The following is an 11,244-nucleotide window of genomic DNA, read 5'->3' on the forward strand; positions in this document are numbered from 1 at the left end:
TTTAATTTGTTTTCCTTATTGAAGCATGGGCATACAAGGGTACGGATGTTGGCTTCCAGCTCATTTTACCATTACTCTGAAATCCATGTTCTCTTAAATTTCATTGAAAATACAAGAGATAGTCTATAAATTTCCCTTTAGTTTACCCTATTAAATCTTTTTCAATCTCATTGGAAGTCACTGCCAGGTAGACCTGAGAGTCTGTTTTCAATTCAAACTCTACTGCGCTATTGTTAGTAGACATTTATTTTATTATTTTGTTATACAGAAGTGTTGGTTTGTTCATTTTCTTAGATATGAGGTTATTTCTAGTATTAATAGTCTACTGTTCACTTAAAGGTTTATATAAGAAAGGTATGAATTAGACAGGGACTAGACTCAAATAACAACCATTGATGATTTAAATAAGCATTCTCAAACTTTGAGAATGTATATATGAGAATTGAGAATCTTGTTAAAATGCATATTCTGAGTCAGTAGGTAAGTGTGGGGCAAGAGATTATACATTTCTAACAGGCTCCACACTTTGCCAACATTCATGGTCCATGAACCATAAATTGAGTAACAAATACTTAAAGTCTCAGGAAACAAACTTCTTGATTACAATTCCACCTCCTCCTTGTACTTTGGCTATGTTAAAGAAAATTTGTCATAGGCAATTGACTGATCTACTAGGCTTTTATTCAGTGACTCATGAATGAGGCAGCATTCAATTTGGCAGAAGAAAGGTCTGAATTGTTATACAAGCAAGAGATTTTATAGACCAAAGTGAGCATAAACAAGGGTGCTATATGGGGCATTTGCAGATTGGTTAAAGCGGCGTTACTTTCCTTACATGGAACAAATGAAAGTCTGGGAGCTGGTTGGGTAATGTGTCTGAGCAGAAAGGCATTGATTGGCTGAACTAGGACATCCCTTCCTGGCAGAGTAGACATAAATAGTTGAGTTTTGGTTTATTGACATGGGGGTTAGCATGAGTGACTTCCTCCTGAGTGTAATCTGGTTACTCTAATCATTAGATTATTTAGACAAGTGATTTAATTTCCTCATCTATAATATGAGAATCATAATGGTATGTACTATTTGGAATATAAAGACTGAAGATAAAACATGTTAAATATTTAGAAAAGTATGTAATAAAAAGTTAGTCCACGAGGGCCCCCCCTGGTGGCGCAGCGGTTGAGTGCTGGGCTGCGAGGCTGCCCGCAGCCTCTGCAGCGCCAGTTCATTCCCCGGCTGCCAGCGAGGGTCCCACAAATTTAAAAAAAATTAAGTCCACGATAAATGACACAAATCTCCAATTGAAGAGCTGCATTAGGAAATGCAACTATAAAGATATAAATATATCTTTATATATTCTATATAAACATATTTGTCCCAACCCACGGGATTCGTAGGCACGAAAAGAGAAGGGCTGAAGATTGAAATGAGGGGCTTGAGACAACTTGACGCTAGTGCATGCTTCTTTATTTTTCCTTTTCCTTCTCTTACTTTTCCATATCTTTCTTTTCCCTGGCCTTCTCTCTGCTCCTCTCGCAGTACTCTCCTCTCTTGTGGTTCTCCTCTTAAATCTCTTTTCTTCTCTCCTTCTCTCTCCCGCATTCTCCTCTTATACCCTCATAGCTCCTCCCCCTGTACCTCCCAGTCTCATGTGATTTACAGGAAAAACCTGTGGTTCTCCGAAAGCAAAACGGTAAAGCGAAACTTAACTCATGGCACACAAATGCAACACGGTGCATGCTCCGGACGGCTCCAGACACACATTATAGTTGAATTTACATGGAATTTATAGAAATGCATGAGTTAGACATGAGTTAGAATTTATAGTTGAATTTATGGGAATTTATAATCCCCATATAAATTTATATTCACATATAAATTCAACTGTAGAGTTTAAGAGTTATATTTTTATATTAAAAGAGAGAGCTATAGAAATTACAATGATAAAGTCTAAAATTGTATTGCTAGTAGTTGAATTATTCTGACCACTTAGAAGAAATGACTTGTTTCAACCATGAAAAATTAAAAATGTGATTTTAAAATATAGTATACAAGGGAAAATAAAAAACTTAAGTGACATAGCAGCAAAAGTAAAAAGAACTTATACGATGCTAGATGCATACAAATAAACATACATATAGCCCTAATTTAAATATTATAATAACCCTGCAAGGCAGATTTGCAGATTATAGTAAATTAAGTATTCTACTATTTCCATTATATGGTTGAGAAAACTGAGGTTCAAATAACTGAGAAAATTTGACCAAAGTAATACAATAGCAAAAGTAGGATTTGAATAAATTGACAAATTTCTACTTCATTAACATCCTAGAAAAATTAATTGATTTCCTTAAACAAGTAACAAATAGAAAGTGAATTCTTTGTGCATTAATCTTTAAATAGTGAACAGATTCTCAATAATTCCTTCAGCTTCAAATGCTGTACCGACCTTTTTGTGAACAACAATCCTGCTGTACCTGCTAGCATGGCTCTACTAAAGGTACACACAGTCAGCATTTTCATTCTGAATGCTGTAGGGGCACTTTGTAACTCAGCCATAATCAATCTATGTTGGGCAGAAGTTTGTCATTAAAGGTCATGACTCAAGAACAACTTTAAAATAAAAACTCCTTTTAGCCAACTTAAGTAAAATGAAGGCACATGAACAGAGGCTGATTTTGCGCCTGATTATAATTCACAGCTAGGTGTCAGACTTATATATTTGCTTTATTCTTTGTTAAGATAGCTGTTACTTGTTTGCACCTGCAAAAAAATATGCACACTGCTGGAGAAAATAATTACAGGTACAACTAACTCAGCCAATACCGTTACCCAAGAATGCTCTGAACATTAACTTCCATTTTCAAAAGGCTCATTCTAAAATTTCAGAATCACAAACACTGCAGATACCAGTGAAAGAAATGAAGGTGAGACCATAGGTTCAAAAAAAGTAAATTTACTGACCCCCCAAAATTGAAGATAACAACTAGATTCTGACTTGAGGAATAACTCCAGAAAAGTCTAAGTGCATACAAATTGTAAATATGAATATATTTCAAATGAATCACTGAAAAAAGTTCCGAAATTACAATTCAACCTAGAAGAAGAGTCCTAAAGCCATCTAATATAGCCAGCCAGATAATTAAGGAGGTTCAAACATGTCAGATATGATCAGTGATGTGCTTGCAAATGAGCTCTCTAAAAAGAAACCCTCCGTTTGTATCATTTGCTAATTTCTGTGATATGAATATCCCAACCTAAATTAGTTTTAAGTGATGAATATGAAACCACTGAATGCAGAGTTGGTAAAAGTTGTGTATAACTGGCTCTGTTAGATTGGTATAAGCTAGCTATAGCTCAAAATGGCTCAAATCAATGCTTTTCCACCATAGGAAAGTAGAATAGTAAGAGAAAATTGAAATAATTAAAAAGAAAGATGAAATAATAAAGATTAGAAAGGTAATAAATGAGTTAAATAGAAAAGTTATAAAGAAATAAAACAATAAGATCAAAGATTGATTATTTGAAAAGATCTATAAAACTGACAAATACTTGGCTAGATTGATCACGAAAAATACATGTTGCAAAAATGAAAATGATTATAAAGAAATACTATGAGTAAGTATTTCCCAAAATCTCAAATAACCCAGAAAATGCACAGAGTCCTAGAGAGACGCAAACTACTCAAAAAGATTTAAAAATAGACTATCTGGGCCTCCCTGGTGGTGCAAAGTGTTAAGACGCAACCTATGAAGCTATCCGCAGCCTCTGCTGTATGATTTTGATCCCTGGCCGACCAGGGAACAACCCACATGGCGCAGGGGACCTCTCCTGACTCACCCACTGCTCCCCTCAGCATTGTTTTTCGGTCAGTCTGCCTGTTCTGTTCCTCACTCTGTCTCTGCTGAATCCTCTCACCTGCATACCTCTGGCCTGTACCCCAGCTCTTGTATGCATAAATAAATCTTTTTAAAAAATAGACTATCTGAATAGATGTATTAAAAATGAGTAGATTGAAGAGATGTGACAAACATGGTGTCAGAAGAAGTTTCCTGCTTCCCAAGAGGATCAGCAAGAGGATCACCTAACATTTAACCACAGGGACACTACACCCAGAGAATCTATACCTTGGGGCAAAACTGGAACACCCCTTGGTCTTCAGAGGCCAAAAAGTATTACACAGAACAGACACAGAGAAGACTCATGATTCATTAAGCAGGAGGTGGGTAAAGAGTATATCTAAGACTGTGGTTGGAGGGGCGGGGCATAGAACACAGGCCTGCCTACTCAGTTGCCACCTCGGGGAGAGCAAAATGGTAGGGAGTCACACATCCTTGACCAAAAGGAAACAAGTCCAGAGGAGTTGGGAGTGTTCCACATAGACTGGATCCATGGCAAGAAGATCAGAGACTATGCACTTGACTGTGCTCCTTCTCCCCAACACCTTAGGGCTGTACCAATCTTGTAAAGAACACTAACAGCACACAGACCAGTCTCAGATCTGGAACCCCACAAAGGATGGAACTTGTATGTACCAAAAAACATACGCCATCCCTTGCCCCCCCATATACATTTCACACCAGCAGCTATACCCCTTCAGGCCTTACCCTAACCCTGCTAATTCAGCAACTTTAAAATGAGGTCTCAGTATCTATGGAAGGCAGCAAAGCCCAAAAAGATTAAATGAAATAAAACCACAAAATCACCTATAGGAAAAGTAAAAGTAGCTCAATTGTCTTATTGCTACAAATGTTTTTAAAAAATGGAAATCTAAAACAGCAAAATAGGCAGATGAAAAATGTTTAACACAAAGCAGCTTGGGAACTCATGGGAATATGACATTACAAGAATAAAGCTCTCTAAAATCCAACCACCAAGACATGGATAGTTGTTTTTCCCTATCAGAGAATTCCTAACTTTTATAATAAACAAAATCAAAGACATGGATGAAAACTCAGAAAGGAAGGTTAAAAAGATACAAGAGAACTCAGGAAAACTAAACAAAGATGAAAATAAAATTAAGAATGAGCTCAGTAGTAATTATTTCTAAATTCAAATTTTGGTAGTAGTCCTGATAAGGTTAAAATGATGTACTTTCAAATATACTACCAGCCTTCCCTCTCTCAGAGAAGGGCTTCTTATGTATTTGAAAGTCTAGTCATTGAATTAGACCAAGTGACTATTCTGACCTTCAGAGAATGAAGATCACCATGGGTCTGTTGCTTAAGACACACATTAAGGGACTAGCTGGGTTGTGAAACTATGTTCAGAGTATCTTAAAAACTCTCTTGAAAAAGGAATATCTCTACATAGTATGGCAACTGATATACATCTTTTTTAGGCAAAGTTCCCTTTCTACTCAGTAGTATCTTTCTCTGCATGAGGATACCTAGCTCATTAGATCCTAAACTTAAAACAAACAGTAAACATTCTTCACCACTGCAGGCAAATCTGTAGGCAAAGAATATAAGGAAAATTAAAAAAAAAGAAGTTTATGGTGAAAAACTCTCTGCTCAATTCAGAATTTCAGAGGTCAGGGATCAGGGTTCATCTGTTGAAAAAGCAGACTAGATGACTAGTTGTATTATCTTTTGGGGGCTCATGAGTTGGAACTATTTTCCTTGCTTGCATCTCTGGGTCTGAAATACTTGTGGCATTGGATTACTAGGGAGAAGAAATCTGTGACGGAAGGAATGTGATCAATATTAACTGCATATTGCCATTTCGTTGTAGCACCAACTTGATCATCACAACAACCTACAAAGTATTATTATCCCATTTTAAAAACAAGTAAACTGATGTACAGTGAAATTCAACCAGTCCAAGATAACACAGCAAACAAGAGAAAGAGAGACAACATTCAAGTCCAGATAGCACGTTCCACATCATATACTCATAACACAGAGACCTCTAAATACTTTGAGACTTAGGGTGTCAAAGAGGAGAAACAGTGAATTTTCCTGTAAGTTTGAAATAGCTGATTTGGCAGGTAAGAGTGGGAAAAGGAAATAGCTGTAACAGGTTTTTTTATAGAAATTTTCCTTTGAGGCACTCTGAGCCTTAAAAATTAATTTCATGTATCCTGCTCTACATGTGAGAACCAGTGAGAAACTGCTGCTTTTGCTCATGTAATATTAGACATTGTTACTTCTACACATACTAAAGTTCCCTGTGGGAGTGTAAAGAAAATCTCCCATTCCTAATCTCCAATAAATACTGCTGTTGGAGCCTTTTGAGTTTTCCTTGGAAATGACTAAGCACATAATACTAATTTTTCCTTAAAGTTATATAAATTAATTTCCAGATAGACAACTTCAAGAAATTTGCCTGCTGGGGAGGTATTACCTCACTTCCCTTAAAATAGTCTATCAACTCAGGCAGACAAATAACATTTTCCATCCATCAGTCATGGGCTTTCATCTTGCAGTTTTATCTGCCATCCAAAAGCTACTTGTTTACTGGGCACTCTTATCTTTTCTCTGCATGAACTACCGTTGCAATAAAGAAAGTCCAGGATTTTGACAGTGCTTGGAGATTTGGTCTTGATTTGAAACCAAGTCAAGATTTCCCTTTGATTCCATTCTCTTAGAAGCTTATATTTCATACAAAGTCATAATACTGAAACTAGCCTGAACTGTGAACATCTCTCTATATTATGGGAAGAAGTAGAAATATCTCCAGAGTAGCTCCCCAACAATAAATTAATCTGTGAGTTTGTCAAGGGATTTTCTCAGAGTAATAAATGATCTGATACGATTGGAATTGCTGACACCTAGTCAAAGCAATATAAAAAGGGAACTGTCTATTGACTCTTCTGAGCATTTCACTTTAGAAATAACACTCAATAGATGTCAAAGGGTAAAATGAAAGCATCATCTTTTTCAATTGCCAAATGACAAAGATGCTCTGTTTAGGAGGAATTGAAAGGTGTATCCTCCCACAAATCTCTCCCGGCCTAGCATATTAGGTTTTCTGAACATTCTGCCATTACCATCTCATCTCAAAGACCTGTTGGAGGGAGAGAATAGTCATTTCACTCATTTAAGAGATTGAATTAACTGAGAAAGTTGGGCTTCTCTGTTATCATTATATACTGTGCCTCCCTCCTGACATTTGCCATGTTGCACCATGATTGTTTATATTCTGACTTTCATGTAAACTCTTAAATCCTTGGATAAAGGGACCAATTTACACTTCATTTCCAGTGCCTAAAGCAGTAACAAAAATATACTAAGTTGTGTTTACAGAGTAAATATTTCCTGAATGTGTAACTGAAAGAGAGATAAAAGTAATGAAGACATGAATAACAAATTACAAAAACAGGAACTTGTTTATATTATTATGTCATTTTATCATCTAAAACAGAAAACAAGTCTCAAAAAAGAGGCTATAAACTGATGGCTCTTCAAGTTATATTCCATAAACTCATACAGTATAATTTAGAACAGTGATTTTTTTTTAAAAAAAATTGGTTGATAACATTGAAAAACAGAGTTATTTCATATTTTCAAAACATCGATGCCTGACTTAACATTAAGTTGGAAGATAGGAAAATGATAGACAGATAGACAGACAGATAGACAGCAATAATTAATAGTCTTCTGTGGCAATCATCTGTTGTTCTCATTGGATGGGGCATGGGTTTTCCTTGTTTCCAATCTCTACCTGACCAATTTTATTTCTTTATGTTACCTGCTTGACCAGTATAACTATTTGAGATGGTGCCCTTAAGGAAGAAGACACAAATATCTTTTCTATGAAGATCAGGAGGGAAGAGAATAGGTTGATGAATTAGAAGGGCAAGAGCAAATAGGAACCAATGTAGAACTACCACCACTTCCTGAGGGCACAGGAAATCTTTCAAAAGGAAGCAGTGCTAAAGAAAACCTTTGTGTTGTATCATATATTTTTAAAAATCAACCCAGGAAAGAGGTAAGATCATATAATCAAGTGTTAAGGCATTCTCTTCCTTTATAAATAATGATGTGATGTGTAATATAACTTAGAATATATGACAAATACCATTTGAAGAAAAGGCTTCAGTTAATGTCCAGGCTGACAATAAATGTAAAAAGTAGTTCAGATGCTGTTTGCCCATTTAAATTGTCAATCAGTAATTTTTCTTCATGAACCTTGGAATATAATTTTACTTTGCTCAATTCACATGCAAATGAATTGTTTTAAGTGCACACAAGATGCTCACAGAGAGAAATTTAAACATTACATATCCTAATACTAGGGGGTTTGACATGCCAAGTGAAATTTTCTTTAAAGCTTTTGTTTCAGTCATTGTACAATAAGACAGCTGCTTCTATTCATCTAGGGATTTTTTTTTAAATTCCTTTCTTATTTTGTTGAGAAAACTGGTGAGTGTGACTATAGCAGAATGTCTTCCTAAATCATATTCTAAACAGCAAAGTATCATTGACAAATGTAAAGTGTTTCTACAACAAAGTTAAATTTTAGAAACACAAATGTTTGTTAGAATTATAAGGCACAATACAAACTATTTCTACATAAATTCTCTGCCTTTTAGACAGAAAGATCACCTAAAGATTGCAAACTAAAAATCATTACAAAGTAAAGAATGGAAAACTTCACCAAACAGATTTTGGAATCCTTCTATTTCCTACCAAAGTCAATAATATTGATAGTAAGTAGTAAATAAACACAGTGCTTCCAATGTGAAATGATTTAATTATATTTCTCATTACTATCAATGGCTAAAAAAACAAAAAAGGTGAGGAGGATGGATTTTAAAAATCCTTGAGGAAATATTCATGTATAGAGAAAAATAAATAAAAACTATGGAATATTTGTATGTATTATAAACACCCCTTTATAATTATTCCTCAAAAAACGTTATGACCCTTACTCTTCAACAAACTGTGAGGCACTAAAACTTGCCAACAACCATGTGAGAGAACGTAGAAATGAATCACTTAGCATCAGTAGAGTCTTGAAATGACTGTAACTCCTGATGACAGCTTGACTAAACTCCTGAAGCACAATAAACTAGCAGCTCCAAGCTTAGCTGTACTTGGATTTCTGACCCACAAAATATCTAAGATAATAAGCTTTAATGCAATTTATTAAATAGGAAGAGATAACTAATACACTATATATGTTTTCAAATCTTTTACTATATTTTATGCATGTATTAACAATGTATTGCATTGTTTACTGGGTTTTAAAATGTGTCATACAAAATTGTACACAGCTTTTGAAAATCTGACAATATATTCTCAGTTTTATTCATGTTGACACATGTGTGTTCCTCATTTTAACTGCTGCATATTCTGTATTATGTAAAAAAATTATTTTTTCAATCACTCATTAAAAAAAATGATTACTCACACACTATATCATAACATTGTTACAAAGAGCATCTGTGTACATGAATCTATCTGTACATGCTAAAGAGTTTCTCCATAAAATGCTATTATGTCATGGGGTACAAGCATTTCAACTTTATAGATATTGCCAAATTGTTCAAAAAAGTAGTTTTTTAAATACTACTTTAAAGAATAATACATAAGAGTTCCCATCTCCCACATCTCTACAATTATTATCAGAAAAATCCATATTCCAGAAACAGATGGGCACAGTCAAATTAGGATAATTAAAGGAACATTTAATAAAAAAAATTAATTTTAAATGGTGTGGGCAGTGTATAGGGAAATTACACAGGATATTGTGATATCCTAAAGTGTGACCATTCCTGGTTCCTAAGTAATGAGGAAAAGAAAAACATATAAGACAAAGAAGACAGAAAGTCTTATGTGAGAACTACCTTAAGAGGAGCTGTAAAATCTGGTCAAAAGATATACTCAGGCAAAGGCCAACACTTCAAAAAGTTATGAGATATGAATGTTTAGAAGCTATTCATTTTCTTTTCTCTGATCTCTCTTCAAGATTCCTTAATTGTCTATACTGACAAGAGCAGGAGGGCAAGATAGCTCACTGATATAGTTGATATAGGTCAGCCTCCTGGAATAGAATGTAGAATGTCTATGTAAGTGCAAACAAAAGATATCCAGAAAATCCAGTCCCCTGGCCTATCAATGTCACCTGCTCTTGCCCTTCATCCATACAAAAAATGTGTCTACAGAACAAATGTTGGAGAGGATGTGGATAAAAAGGAATGATTGTACACTTTTTAGTGTGAATGCAGAATGAACCAACTCCAAAGGAAAGCAGTATGGAAGTTTCTCAAAATTGTAAAAATAGATCTACCATATGATCCAGCAATTCCATCCCTAAGTATCTAACCAAAGAATGCAAAAACACTAACTCGAAGGGATATATGCACTACTGTGTTCATAGCAGTATTATTTACATTAGCCAACCTATGTGACCAACAACAGAAGTGGATTAAGAGAAGATTAGCATGGCCCCTGCACAAGGATGACACACAAATTTGTGAAGTGTTCCATATTTTTTTGCAATAATATCTTTAAAGACTCGTCACCCAAAACAAAGAAAGTCAAGGAAAAGATAAACACCTGGGATTACATCAAACTGAAAAGCTTCTGCATAGCAAGAGACATTGGGGGCCTCCCTTGGTGGCACAGCAGTTGAGCACTGGGCTGTGAAGCTGCCCGCAGCCTCTGCAGAGCTGGTTAGATCCCCGGCTGCTGGCAAGGGTCCCATATGGCATGCAGACCTCTCCTGCCATGCCCGCTGCTCCACTCAGCAGTGTATTTCATCCGTCTGCCTGTTCTGTTCCCCGCTCTGGCTCTGGTGAATTCTCTCACCCTCCTGCGCTTCTGACTGTACCCAGTGCTTGCATAAATAAATTAATTAATTAAAAAAGAGAGACAATGGCCAAAACAGAGAGACACCCCACTGATTGGGAAAAAAAAAATCTTTGCCCTCTAGTCAACTGATAAGGAACTGGTCACAAAGATATACAAAAACTCACATGACTCAACAAAAACAAAATAAACAATCTAGTCAAGAAATGGGCAGAAGAACTTAAAAGACACTTCTCCAAAGAGGAAATGCAAATGGGTAACAGGCATATGAAAAAAATGTTCAACATCCCTTATCATCAAGGAAATGCAAATCAAAACCACACTGAGATACCACCTTACACCAGTGAGAATGGCACATATCAAAAAAACAAGCAACAACAAATGTTGGCGAAGATGTGGTGAAAAAGGAACTCTCGTACATTGCCAGTGGCTTTGCAAACTGATCCAACCACTATGGAAAGCTGTCTGGAGGTTCCTCAGTCTACTA

General features: G+C 35.7%; 1 pseudogene; it reads left to right on the forward strand.

Moving 5' to 3' along the window:
• The first annotated feature begins 10,343 nt into the window (after window positions 1-10,343).
• Window positions 10,344-10,442, forward strand: LOC119246804 (U6 spliceosomal RNA; annotated as a pseudogene).
• The last annotated feature ends 802 nt before the right edge of the window (window positions 10,443-11,244 follow it).

This window comes from Talpa occidentalis, unplaced genomic scaffold, assembly GCF_014898055.3.
Source record: "Talpa occidentalis isolate TD23 unplaced genomic scaffold, MPIMG_talOcc4v2.1 talOcc4.15, whole genome shotgun sequence".
Lineage (NCBI taxonomy): Eukaryota > Metazoa > Chordata > Mammalia > Eulipotyphla > Talpidae > Talpa > Talpa occidentalis.